The sequence below is a fragment of the Ranitomeya imitator genome, chromosome 4 (assembly GCF_032444005.1).
Source record: "Ranitomeya imitator isolate aRanImi1 chromosome 4, aRanImi1.pri, whole genome shotgun sequence".
Classification (NCBI taxonomy): Eukaryota; Metazoa; Chordata; class Amphibia; order Anura; family Dendrobatidae; genus Ranitomeya; species Ranitomeya imitator.
Genome location: NC_091285.1, coordinates 687,858,175 through 687,873,137, shown reverse-complemented (window position 1 = coordinate 687,873,137; position 14,963 = coordinate 687,858,175). Strand labels below are relative to the sequence as shown.

The 14,963-nt window shown below is 40.4% G+C and overlaps 1 pseudogene; it reads right to left on the bottom strand.

Moving 5' to 3' along the window:
- Nucleotides 1–824: 824 nt before the first annotated feature.
- Nucleotides 825–8,782, bottom strand: LOC138674715 (extracellular calcium-sensing receptor-like; annotated as a pseudogene).
- Nucleotides 8,783–14,963: the final 6,181 nt, after the last annotated feature.

Here is a 14,963-nt window from a genome sequence, read left to right as displayed (position 1 = left end):
CGTCAATATGGGCTGATTCAGCTGATGTTACTGCAATGTGTATTGAGGCCTTAACTACTTTCCAAAGACTATAACCATGTTGTTGTGAAATCTTTTTCTGATTGGATGAGTCGTTGCTGTGTTCTTGGGGTAACTTTGGTTGGCTGGCCACTCCTGGGAAGGTTCACCACTGTCCCACATTTTCACTATTTGTGGATAATGGCTCTCTTTGATTCGCAAGAGTCCCAAAGCATTAGAAATGGCTTTATAACCTTTTATAACTTTTTCCAGACTGTTAAATTTCAATTACTTTGTTTCTCATTTGTCTCAGAATTTCTTTGGATTGCGGCATGTTGTCTAGTTTTTGAGGATCTTTTGGTCTACTTTATTTTGTCAGGCAGGTCCTGTTTAAGTGATTTCTTGCTTGAGGACAGGTTTGGCAGTAATCAGGCCCACATGTGGCTAGGGAATTTAAACTCAGCTTCCCAAAGATGTGATAAGCCAAGGTTAATTTATGCTTTAATGGGGAGCAATCACTTTTTCACACAGGGCACTGTAAGTTTGGATTTCTTTCTCCATTAATAATAAAGACCTTCATTTAAAAACTGCATTTTGTGTTTACTTGTATTATTTTTGTATAATATTTAAAATTGTTTGGTGATCTAAAACATTTAAGTGTGACAAACATGCAAATGAATAGGAAATCAGGAAGGGGCAAACACTTTTTTCACACCACTGTATATTTATAGTTGACTCGCTCACTTTTACATGATTTTTTGTCTGTTCTTAAGCAATGTCTGGGTAGTGTTTGCTGGAATAGGTGAAGTGATCACATATCATTAAGGTCAAGGATAAAACTCGGATGTCCCACTTTGGTCATACACTTTTCTCATTAAATTTTGCCTCACATTCAAATGAGATCGAAACAATATGATGAAACATTTGGGTAAGAATATACAAACAACAATGGCCCAACTGGAGGAAATAATGGTGAAGATCTCCATGGCCACTGTGTACTTCCCACGGGAGCTGAGAGTTGCTGGAATGAAGGAAATCCAGACACAAAGGAAGGCCAACATGCTAAATGTGATGTACTTTGCCTCATTGAAACTGTTAGGAAGTCTTCTAGCCAAGAAAGCCACAATGAAGCTGACAGTGGCCAAAACACCCAAATACCCCAACATAATCCAAAATGCAAAAGGAGACCCCTCATTACAGTTAAGAATGATAATGCTAGAAGGAGTCTGGGTGTCATACTCGGGAAATGGAGGAGAGTAGAAAAGCCAAGTCACACAGACAGATATCTGGATGAGAACACAAATCACAATGACAGAGTAGGACAATTTCCCCAAGTCCATCGTCGCAAACTAGTCCCAGGCTTGGTGGCCTTGAAAGCAATTACCACTGTTATAGTTTTGGCCAAGACACAAGAGATGCAGAGAGTAAATGCCAAGCCAAATGCCACCTGTCGCAGCATGCATTTCTCAGAATGTGGATATCCAATAAAAGCTAATGAAGTAAGGAAGCAGGAAAATAAAGCAACGAGGAGAAGACAACTAAGGGACCAGTTATTGGCTCGGACGATTGGTGTTGCGTTGTAAGAAACAAAAATTCTCAGAACTCCAATGGGAATGAGAGATGAAACAATAGACAGGGCTGCCAAGCTGATACCCATGGTTTCATCATAGGAGAGAAATTCAATGGTTCTTGGTAAGCACAAGTCCTGCTGGGTATTGGGCCAAGTTTCCCAAGAGCATTTTTGGCACTCCACAGCATCTAGAGAAGAACATGGGGGTCAAATTGAATGCAAACTCCACATATAAGATACATGATACCTTATGACTGTATTTATGGTACCTGTGACATTTGCAATTTCTCCTTTTGGGCACTGGACACACTTGAAGCAGCACGTTGGCTTTCCTGGAATTGTTGCCTTTCGGGATCCCAAAGGACAACTCGGACTGCATATTGATTGAGGAGTCTAAATATAAAAATTCAACATATGGACATTTACACATTGAAAGCTGGAGAACAATATATTAAAGTCTCATAAAGAAGAGCTTGACATTTCACGCATAAGTTTTCTGCTAAAGTATGTAGACAGTGGAGGTCCAACACAAACAGAACAGGCAGGTGAATTATTAGGACACCATTTAAATGAGGGAACCAAATTTATGAACTAAAGTAAATTTAAAATTGGCCATACAATTCAGATAACTGTCCGCCGAACAGCTACAGAGAAAATATATAGAAAGCAACTGAAGGAGCTAGTAGACTCTATTGCAACGTTATAGCAAGATGGACACTTGACCCTGCATTGAAAACTGCACTTGTGGCTGGAGAACAGGGTGGAAGGAAATGTGGAATATGTGTTATAACTAGAAATTGTGGGGATTAATATAGAAGAAGATGGGAGACAGAGGGTTATCAATGATCATCAATCAGATACCTAGGTTTACAATAAAGATCAAAGGAAGTTATAGGAGAACATTTTGAATTCCTCCAGAATCAGGACAACTTGCACCGCTGCTGCCTAAACCCAAAATGAAGACAAAAAAAACTCTGATTGGAAAGTACCACAATATTCCACTTCCCAAATCTCCCATATTCTCACCCCCATCTATATGCATTTGGGATTAAACATGTGCAGAATATAATGCCCTACCTCAGTACTCCATATAATATCTGAATTGTTAATTTTCATTCGAATTCCTTCCGGCAGTCTGGAATCATAACTTCCCACTATCTTCTGCTCCATGGAACCAGTGGAGCTTGGCTGCCAGTTTACAATGTCGTAGAAAGCTGGAGGATCCCCATTATTGTCAAAAAATATACGAGTTTTGTCTTTTGTCTCAAAATCTACTGCTTTAATGTAATGAAGGAGCTGAAGAAATACAAAGGATTAATACATTTATTTTCTAATTCATCAAACTTAACATTTTTAAAGCCTGAGATCATCTTCTCTTCAAGCAAGTACTAGAAAGAAGAGCTCATGCAAATGTTGTCTACTGCGAGCTCTCTACATTATGAGAGGATTACCTGACCTATTTTCCATCCCACTGAGTCAGAAGTCTATGTTGGAGTCTCTAAAGCTTATGCATAAACTGGAGGCGCAACTTGAAGCTCCTGTGCTTCAATAGAAAATGTCTAAAAAGACCCATACATATTAGACTAATTTTTGCTAGCCTGCTGATATCAACATGATTGTCTAACAGTCTAATGTGCATGGGGGCCCCTGACAGATGATTATTGGTGGAGTTAAGTGTCCAGCATATCTGATTTTGGACTATTGATACCTAAGTTCTCAAGAGATGTGCCGCTGCCAGAGATGTCTGTCAATATCTCTCCCATGGAAAACACAGGAATAGGGTTGAGCGACTTTTAGTTTTTCAGGGTCGAGTCGGGTTTCACAAAACCCGACTTTCTCAAAAGTCGGGTCGAGTGAAATCGGCCGATCCTATTGAAAAGTCGGGGTCGGGGATCGGCCGAAACTCGAAACCCAATGTAAGTCTATGGGGGATTTTTTTTTTCCATTTCCTTCAGGGCGATATAGCAGAAAAGCCGGTAATTCAATTACCGGCTTTTCATTTCTCCTGCCAAAACCCGACATGATATGAGACATAGTTTACATACAGTAAACCATGTCATATCCCCCTTTTTTTGCATATTCCACACTACTAATGTTAGTAGTGTGTATATGCAAAATTTTGGCGCTCTAGCTCTTAAATTTAAGGGTTAAATCGCGGAAAAAATTGGCATGGGCTCCCGTGCAATTTTCTCTGCCAGAGTAGTAAAGCCAGTGACTGAGGGCAGATATTAATAGCCTGGAGAGGGTCCACGGTTATTGGCCCCCCTGGCTAAAAACACCTGCCCCCAGCCACCCCAGAAAAGGCACATCTGGAAGATGCGCCTATTCTGGCACTTGGCCACTCTCTTCCCATTCCCGTGTAGCGGTGGGATATGGGGTAATGAAGGGTTAATGCCACCTTGCTATTGTAAGGTGACATTAAGCCAGATTAATAATGGAGAGGCGTCAATTATGACACCTATCCATTATTAATCCAATAGTATGAAAGAGTTAAAAAAACACATATTAAAAAGTCTTTTAATGAAATAAACACACCGTTTGTTGTAATATTTTATTGTACGCTCAATCCACTCGCTGAAGACCCTCGCTCTGTAACAAATAAAAAATAATAAACCAACAATATCCATACCTTCCGTAGATCTGTAACGTCCCACGTTGTAAATCCATCTGAAGGGGTTAAAATATTTTACAGCCACAAGCTCTGTTAATGCAGCTGTGCTTGTGGCTGTAAACCCCAGCGAATGAAGGTAATGTAGGTCAATGACCTGTAGTTACCTTCATTCGCGGTGATGCGCCCCCTGCTGGATGTCCTCATATGACCTCGAGCCTGGGAACTTTTCCCACACTCCAGGGACATCCAGCAGGGGGCGCATCACCGCGAATGAAGGTAACTACAGGTCATTGACCTACATTACCTTCATTCGCTGGGGTTTACAGCCACGAGCAGCGCTGCATTAGCAGAGCTCCTGGCTGTAAAATATTTTAACCCCTTCAGATAGATTTACAACGTGGGACGTTACAGTATATTGTTGGTTTATTATTTTTTATTTGTTGCAGAGCGAGGGTCTTCAGCGAGTGGATTGAGCGTACAATAAAATATTACAACAAACGGTGTGTTTATTTCATTAAAGACTTTTTAACATTGTGTGTGTGTTTTTTTTAACTCTTTCATACAATTGGATTAATAATGGATAAGTGTCAGAATTGACGCCTCTCCATTATTAATCTGGCTTAATGTCACCTTACAATAGCAAGGTGGCATTAACCCTTCATTACCCCATATCCCACCGCTACACGGGAATGGGAAGAGAGTGGCCAAGTGCCAGAATAGGCGCATCTTCCAGATGTGCCTTTTCTGGGGTGGCTGGGGGCAGGTGTTTTTAGCCAGGGGGGGGGCCAATAACCGTGGACTATTAATATCTGCCCTCAGTCACTGGCTTTACTACTCTGGCGGAGAAAATTGCGCGGGAGCCCATGCCAATTTTTTCCGCAATTTAACCCTTAAATTTAAGAGCTAGAGCGCTGAAATTTTGCACATACACACTACTAACATTAGTAGTGTGGAATATGCAAAAAAAGGGGGATATGACATGGTTTACTGTATGTAAACCATGTCTCAAATCATGTCGGGTTTTGGCAGGAGAAATGAAAAGCCGGTAATTGAATTACCGGCTTTTCTGCTATATCGCGCTGAAGTTAATATAAATATATATATGTCTGAATGACATATATATATATATATATATATAAAACGAAACCCGACTTTTAAGTAGAGATAGCCGACCGCCGACCCGATCCCAGAGTGGGATCGGGTCGGATTTCACGAAACCCGACTTTGCTGAAAGTCGGCGAGTTTTGAAAAGTGCCGATCTGTTTCGCTCAACCCTACACAGGAACACTTGTTTCTCCTGGGTATTGGAGAGTTCAGTGACATAGCTGCCTAACCATTGTTCAGCCAACAGCTATAAGATGGCTCCTACCTACTATGTGGCAAGTAAAATACTGCTGTCTTCTGATTTTATGCAAAAGTCTTTCACGTCTCCTCACATACCAGGACCTGGGTGTAACTGATGCCGCTCTACCTTCTGGAAAGACAGCACACCATTGCTAGAGCCCACCTATGCTCATCTGCCGGAGCTCAGGAGCCTTTAGAAGTCACAAATATAAACACGCAACTTTCTTACCTGCCAAGGGTGTAAGGATGAGATGTTGGCACAAGTACGATTAAGGAAAGGTCCCTTTCCTGGTTTACATTGCAGCAAGTTATGTATGGCCCATGCAAAGGCATAAACTGCTGTGTAGGCCTTAAATCTAATTCTAAGGTCCACGTTAGCCATTACACTTTCAAATTTTTCATCCCCTATACATTCATTTATTGTTTGGTTGAGCATGCCATCAGCTCTAGTATGGAGGTTGATCCACTTGCAAGAAAATGTCTCCTCCCAAAATTCAAGTAAAAAGTGATCATTTTGAGACTCTGAGGCGTGCAAGTTGTTTAGATGTTCTACAAATCCAAACATCTGCCCCCCATGAACAGCAAAACCTATAGTGCCCATCAAGACTGGTTGGAACTCTTCTATGTTAAGAAGTATAGAAGTTGACCATGATTCACTGGCTATCCAGATTTTCCCGGTTACATTTTGTTTGGTCAATTCTTCCACCACAGGCATGAAATCAAAATCTGAAGACAAGACTAGCACGACCTTGGCTGATGAGTCTTTGATAACATTAACGATATGTGGAGCACCTCTGTTGGGTTGTCCAGTCATGATATTCTCAATGAAGGCCACACAAGCTCCAGCTTGGACTATTTCTTGCTTTACTATCTGAATGCCAGATTGACCATAATCATTATCGGTGGCAAGTAACCCGACCCATGTCCAACCAAAGTAGATGATTAGCTCAGCTAGACCTCGAGATTGAAACGTATCACTTGGTATTGTGCGGAAAAATGAAGGGAACAAGTTCCTATTGCTGAGGAACGAACTGGTGGAGAAGTAACTTATCTGTAAACAAATTAAAGAAAAATATGTCTATAAACAAATAAAAAGTAACCTCCTCCTACTTGAGGATCATCAGGAGTTTGTTTTGGATCAACATGATGGCTATATTGACTATTTAAACTGATATTGCACACATCACGTAATCAATTATAGGGAGAGAACGAAGTACTGGAAAAATCTGACCTGACAAATCTTGATTTTTACTACAGTGGAATGTAACAGTTTCGACGCCCCTTAAAAAAATCACTGTTATTGTGAACATTTAAGAAAGTGAAAGATGAAATGATCTTTAAAAGCTTTAAAGTTAAAGATGATATTTCCTCTGTATTTTAGGCAAAAAAATATATACTGTCATTTTTTTATTTTAAGAATTACAGGAAGGAAAATGTGCAGATGCAAAACTTTGGGCATCCTTGAAGCTTTGTGGTTCATATAACTTTAACCAAGGTTTCAGCCCTTACTTAGCCTGTTAGGGTTATGGTTTGTTCACAATCATAATTAGGAAAGACCAGGTGATGCAAATTTCTCAGCTTTATAAAAACCCAGCCTCATTCTGAGCAGCTGACTAGTACTCTGAAAATGAAAACGATGAACACCTGCAAAGTAGGAGAAGGCTATAAGAAGATAGCAAAGTGTTTTCAAGCTGCCCTTTCCTCAGTTCGAAATGTAATTAAGAAATTGCAGTTAACAGGAACAGTGGAGGTCAAGATAACGTCTAGAAGACCAAGCAAAATTGCAGTCAGAGCTACTCGTAAGATTATTGGACAGGCAAATCAGAATCCCCGTTTGACTGCAAAAGACCTTCAGAAAGAGTTAGCAGACTCTGGAGTTGTGGCACATTGTTCTACTGTTCAGAGACACCTGCACAAACATGGCCTTCATGGAAGAGTCATCAGAAGAAAACCTCTTCTGCATCCTCATCATAAGATTCAGTGACAGAAAAATGCAAAAGAACATCTAAACATGCCTGATGCATTTTGGAAGTCCTGTGGACCGATGAGGTTAAAATGCAACTCTTTGGCCACAATGATCAAAGGTGGAGAAAAAAGGGCACAGAATTTCAGTGAAAGAACAAAACGCCAACCATTAAGCATCGGGGCAGATCAATTATGTGCTGGGATTGGGTTGCAGCGAATGGCACGGGGAACATTTCACGGGTGGAGGGAAAAATAGATTCAAAGAAATTTCCACAATTTCTTGTTGCAAACATAACAAAATTTGTAAAAAAGCTGAAGTTGAAAAGAGGATGGCTTCTACAAATGCATAATGATCCTAAACACACATCACAAGTTACAATAGACGACCTTAAAAAGCGCCAGATGGAGTTTAAACAATGGCCCTCACAGTCCCCTGATCTGATCATTGAGAATCTGTGGCTAGACCTCAAAATAGCAGAGAATGCAAGATGCCCCAGGAATCTCACAGAAAATGATTCAAACAAGAATAAGACTCTTCTCTGGATACAAAAAGTGTTTACAATCTGTGATGGTACCTGGTAGAACCCCCTTTTGAGACTAACAATCCAGGGTGCCCAAAATTTTGCATCAGCCCATTTTCCTTTTTGTAATTTTTAAAATGTAAAAGATAAAAATGTACATATAATTTTTGCCTAAAATGCAAAGGAAATATGTCATCTTTAACTATAGGCCTCTTAAAGACCTTTTTGTCTCCTACTTGCTTAACTGTTCACAATAACACTCATTTTAACTCGGAATGCCTAAACTTTTACATACTGTATATGTGGGCTGACATGTGCCCCTTTCTAGTAGTGTGAACCAATTCAAGAAAATTCAGATAAAGACACAGAGGTGAAAAATTTGTAGATAAAACATGTGGTAAGGAAAAAGGGATATGTGAAAATATGGACAAAGACTTATTTAGGCTAGGAAGGACAGTTCTGGGACATAAACTGCTCCTCAAACAAGGAGGACCATGCTCACCTTACCTGTGGATATCTGTATAGACCCAAGATTTGAGCCATGAGGATTGAGCGTGTAGATGCAGAATCACCAACAATCCCAGCCAGTGTTCCTTCTTCACCACAACGATAATTTGGGACACTTGGTTCACCTCCCGATAACAACCTTAAGGTGCCTTCTGCTGCTCTTCTCACAACAGTGCAAATTTCATAAATCTGGAATCCCAGAGTGATATTGGGAAGAAGATCTGGGTTTTTATTGATCTCCTCCACAGCGAATATAAGGGCCTGCATGATCTGGTAGTTTCGAACTTCAAGTCTAATGGAGTAAAATGTAGATGGCTGAAGTTTTTTTTTTGCATATATCTGTATCTATGTAGCAGAACATGTCATACTATTCTCCTTTACCATTCCTTCGGTCTTATGGATCTACAATTCCTACTTTCTTTTCTAAAACGCGTTAGTCTAGCCCTGCAAGTATTAATTTGAGGGTATACCCTGGACTAGATTAGCTATGATAGAGTAATACATTAGGATTTTATGAGAAAAGCCTTTATATATACTGTCCCAATTCATCTTTCCATTTCAAATTTGCAAAAAGTATCACTCACTCCAGACTAGTGATAATCATCACCCCATTAATAATCTCTCCGTAGATCCTTCTCAATTGTTGGTCAAGGTAAGATGTGTCTACACCTGCGCTCCTGATGGAGATTCCAGAATATTGAGAAGTTCCTTGAAAAAGTTTTATTCGGACAGGTTTTAAAGTCAACGCGTTTCAAAGTCACACAGGACTTCTTCCCCAGGACAAAACCCAATAAACCTCTCAAGACCAAATCTAGCTTCTTCTCCAGTAACATTCTCCTTTCTTAAAAATTAAGATGATGGCTATTTTCCACTAGTAACTTACTTCTAAACAGAGAAAGGGCAGACATAGAATTGGTATTTTCTCCCACAAGAAGGTAGCTTCATACCTCCACTTAGACTGGAACAAGTTAGAAGATTTCTCTTCCGCAACATTATTTTTATTATTAGGTTCCGACAGAGAAAGTCCACGTACTAGGCATTGGCAAAGACCATTGTGCTTCCATATACATCTACTTTGAAGAACAACGCAAGGTCCTTGTGTAATGGTTTTGCTGTAACAACTATCATTCATATAACATCTTAGTATCGGATGTTTGGTATTGATGAGCACTCCACACCAGTGCCGGACTTCATATCTACCTACTGCCAAATCAAAACAAATATAACCCCTATAGATGTTCGATAGACTTACTGTTGACATATAAGATCTTCTGGTTTGCTTGTAAAATGAGTTTCTGAATAAATTCGTTTCACATGAATGGAAAATGTTCCTCCTATGACCAGGTCCCCAACTGACCTAGGTAGCCGCTGAAATTGCCACCAGGTATCTGGCAGCCTGCAGTGGATGTCACGCCCTCAGTCATTTGCACAGTGCAGATATACAAAAGCCAAACCTCACAAAGCAACAGGTAAGTGATCTTATACAGTCACTGCATGTGTCGTAAGGTTACAATCAGATCTAGCAGATCAAAAATTGGATAATATGTCATGATTGGCTTTCACATAGAGGTATGGTGGGACTAGAGAGTTGATGAGGTGAAGAACACCACCCAAAGAGCAACAATCTTCTATTTTCTATCTATCTTCTACTCAAATGGTGTAAAATCTTCCAATAAGAGAATATTCTTAGGCTCACATACATAGTAAGAAATCTACCTCAGAGAAACCAGATACATTCAAGTAATAGGTTTATAAGCCCCATTATCCCTCCCTTCCCCTTGTTTGCTTCCTTCGCCTTCTTTGTCCCTCTAACTACTCTTGACTTTGACTTTTTTTTTAGTTCCCTCCCCTCTTGTTTTCTCTCCCTTATGCTTCTTCTGTCATTCTATTTCTTCTTCTCTTTCCTCTATTTCTTTTCTTTACTCTTCTCTTGCCTTTTCCTTCTCATCCTTTCTCCCTCCTTTTCTTCTTCTTGTTTTCTTTCGAGGGTTCCTTTCCTTCCTTCTTTCCCTTACCCCTTATTCACTTGTCTCCCTTCCCTTTGTATCTTTTACTTTTAGTCTATTTCTCGTTCTCTATCCTTATCCTTTTCTCTCACCTCTCTTCCTTTCCCTTGTTCTCCTCTCCCTTTCTTCCTTAGCTCCCTTTGCCCTTTTAACTTCTTTCCTTCTTCTTCGCCTTGAAATTCTTTATATCCGGTCACTTGTAAAATGTCCTTTTAGTGCCAGAAATGTAAATAATCCTTGTGTTTTTTTTATGTGGCCGAGAATAAAATTTCCCACCTCAACAAAATCCCCCTCAAAAATGATATCTTAGTCTAGAACATACTGTATCTAGAACACCACCAGTCCCAATCATTGGGCGCAGCTTACTCTCAGTCACGTGCAAAAGTATTCAACCAACACACAACACACACATAATGCCATCTCACAGATAGCAAGAAGATCAGTGGTTTAAATACCTAAAAGATGAATAGGTCCTGGGAGGCTTGAGGATAATTATTGGAAAGGATGATGTCAATACAATCAATCATCCCAAGTGACTTGTCATCATCTTATACTAGTATAATTTACAGCCAGCTTATAACACAATCATCCAACTGAAATAAAATATAGGGCACAACGATCCAGTGTGACCAAGTGTTCAGGTAGACAGTAAAGCGGTGGACACTACAGAAATATATACAGTCATGGCCAATAGTATTAACACCCCTGCAATTCTGGCAGATAATACTCATTTTCTTCCTGAAAATGATTGCAATCACAAATTATTTGGTATTATTATCTTCATTGAATTTGTCTTAAATGAAAAAAACACAAAAAGAATTGTCCTAAAGCCAAATTGGATATAATTCCACACCAAACATAAAAAAGGGGGTGGACAAAAGTATTCACACTGTTCGAAAAATCATGTGATGCTTCTCTAATTTGTGTAATTAACAGCACCTGTAACTTACCTGTGGCACCTAACAGGTGTTGGCAATAACTAAATCACACTTGCAGCCAGTTGACATGGATTAAAGTTGACTCAACCTCTGTCCTGTGTCCTTGTGTGTACAACATTGCGCATGGAGAAAAGAAAGAAGACCAAAGAACTGTCTGAGGACTTGAGAAACCAAATTGTGAGGAAGCATGAGCAATCTCAAGGCTACAAGTCCATCTGCAAAGACCTGAATGTTCCTGTGTCTACCGAGCGCAGTGTCATCAAGAAGTTTAAAGCCCATGGCACTGTGGCTAACCTCCCTAGATGTGGACGGAAAAGAAAAATTGACAAGAGATTTCAACGCAAGATTGTGCGGATGATGGATAAAGAACCCCGACTAACATCCAAACAAGTTTAAGCTGCCCTGCAGTCCGAGGGTACAACAGTGTCAACCTGTACTATCCGTCGGCATCTGAATGAAAAGGGACTGTATGGTAGGAGACTCAGGAAGACCCCTCTTCTTACCTCGAGACATAAAAAAGCCAGGCTGGAGTTTGCTAAAACTTACCTGAAAAAGCCTGAAATGTTTTGGAAGAATGTTCTCTGGTCAGATGAGACAAAAGTAGAGCTTTTTGGGCAAAGACATCAACATAGAGTTTACAGGAGAAAAAAGAGGCATTCAAAGAAAAGAACACGGTCCCTGCAGTCAAACATGGCGGAGGTTCCCTGATGTTTTGGGGTTGCTTTGCTGCCTCTGGCACTGGACTGCTTGACCGTGTGCATGGCATTATGAAGTCTGAAGACTACCAACAAATTTTGCAGCATAATGTAGGGCCCAGTGTGAGAAAGCTGGGTCTCCCTCAGAGGTCATGGGTCTTCCAGCAGGACAATGACCCAAAACACACTTCAAAAAGCACTAGAAAATGGTTTGAGAGAAAGCACTGGAGACTTCTAAGGTGGCCAGCAATGAGTCCAGACCTGAATCCCACAGAACACCTGTGGAGAGATCTAAAAATGGCAGTTTGGAGAAGGCACCCTTCAAATATCAGGGACCTGGAGCAGTTTGCCAAAGAAGAATGGTCTAAAATTCCAGCAGAGCATTGTAAGAAACTCATTGATGGTTACCGGAAGCGGTTGGTCGCAGTTATTTTGGCTAAAGGTTGTGCAACCAAGTATTAGGCTGAGGGTGCCAATACTTTTGTCTCGCCCATTTTTGGAGTTTTCTGTGAAAAGATCAATGTTTTGCTTTTTGCTTCATTCTACTTTGTGTTTTTTAATTTAAGACAACTTAAATGAAGATAATAATACCAAAGAATTTGTGATTGCAATCATTTTCAGGAAGAAACTGAGTATTATCTGACAGAATTGCAGGGGTGTTAATACTTTTGGCCATGACTGTATGTGCAAAGCACAAAACATTAAAGTGTCTCTAGTGCATTAGGTTAGACAATGTATATTACCTGGCAGTGCAGCGCTGAGCCCCGACGCGCGTTTCGCGTGATGCTTCATCCTGGGGGGTAGCTGTCTATCCTAATGCACTAGAGACACTTTACATTTTGCGCTTTGCACATATATATTTCTGTAGTGTCCAATGTTTTATATAGGAGACATTACTGTCTACCTGATCACTTGGTCACACTGGATCATTGTGCCCTATACAAATGCACTTTATTTATTTTTTATCCTTATTTATATATGGTTGCTACAAATAGTCTGAGGGCACCAGACTTTCACAATTATCACTATTATCTTCATACTGCCATCTTGTGATATAAATTGTTATACATCAGTGGATATGCATATGAACCTTTGGATCTTTTTATAATTTTTCTTCATGCAGTTTTGACTACGACCCCGGTCTCTGTAATTCCCCTGCATTTTGCTATTACACTATATTAACTGAAATTATTTGAATTCATATTATTGTATGTTACTGTATACTTCCTGATACTTCCAATTTTTAGGCTTCAGTATATTACTAGTGCAGGCAGCTTATTTTGCATTTGTATTTCCCTTGAATTACTTATTTTTCTAAAGGTTTTTAATCTTTTCTTGATTTAATAAAATATATTTGTTTTTAATTAGCATAAGCTTCCTTGTCCTTATAAGATTTATCCGTTCATTAATGGAAGTGCCTTGAATTTAGGCTTCTAATAGGTGTATTCTGTATAGAGCAATTTATGGGGTCCATTATTCTGTATGGAGCAATATGTGGGGTCCATTATTCTGTGTGGAGCAATATATGGGGTCCATTGGGCTAGCGGAACGCACCGAGTATAGATAGGATGCTACAAGGTGCGTTCGCAGCCCGGGGTCCACCGTGTAGGGATATCTGCTGCAAAGTAACGGCCGATATCCTCTGAGCTCACACGTGGGTTAAGCTTCACCCATGTGAACTGGAAGCGATCTCTGTTGACTCACAGAGTTGCACTGTACACAAAACCATTACCCTAACTAAGGGTTGTGCTTGCTGTGGAACTCTTCTGTGCTAACCGCACACATGAAGGAGACAGATGCTAAGCCAAGGCTAATTGCCCCCCACTGACGCTAGCTGCCTGCCTGAGTGTACAGTCCCAAAGCTACAGCCTCAAACCACATATATATATATAGAGTGGTATAGTATCCACTGCAGCTCTTTCAGGACCTTCCTGGTGGACCAATGGGAGCTGCTACAGGGCCTGAGCATGTGACCCCCGACCTCTAATGAGAGGTCCTCCAGAGCCTGGAAAGGCAGCAGTAACCTTTCACACAGTATCAGGCTGAGCCAGACGCTGGGACCGATGTCTCTGCTGAGCAGGTTCCACTGTGGCTGAAGGAGAATGGGAGACCGTAGACATGGTTCGAGATTCCCCCTGTGCAGCGGTGGGAACTCGACACCTAACACATTATTCTGTATGGAGCAAAATATGGGGTTCATTATCCTATATGGATCAATACATGGGGTCCATTATACTGAATGGAGCAATATACAGTATGGGGCTCATTACGCTGTATGGAGAATTAGTATGGAGAATTATATGGGGTCCATTATTCTGTATGACACAATGTATGGGGCTCAATATTCTGTATGGGGCTAATTATTCTGTATGGAGCAATGTATGGGGCCATTATATTATATGGAGCACTATGTCGTGCCCATAATACTGTATGGAGAACTATACTGTCCGGTTTCCGAGCTATTGACATTTCTCATGTATTGTAAGAAGTCAATGAAATGTTTGGCATTGTACTATATCTATATTTCTCTGCTGTATCTGTGCATCATGAATCGTGGAATGTGTTAAAGGGGCCACTGAGACTCTTTCGCCCCAGTCTCACAAAAACCTGGAGCCGGCCCTGGTCCAGATGATAGAATACTGCTTCATTCACATGGGCCCGGTTCTTGTGATTAGTGGCAGTCTGGGACACCTACCAAATAGTTGTTATTTGCTCCGGAGGAACCAGAAAGCAAAGAAAAAGACTACCCAAAAGATGTGCACACTCCGATGTAAAAAATATATGAAACAATTTTATTATTATATAAATA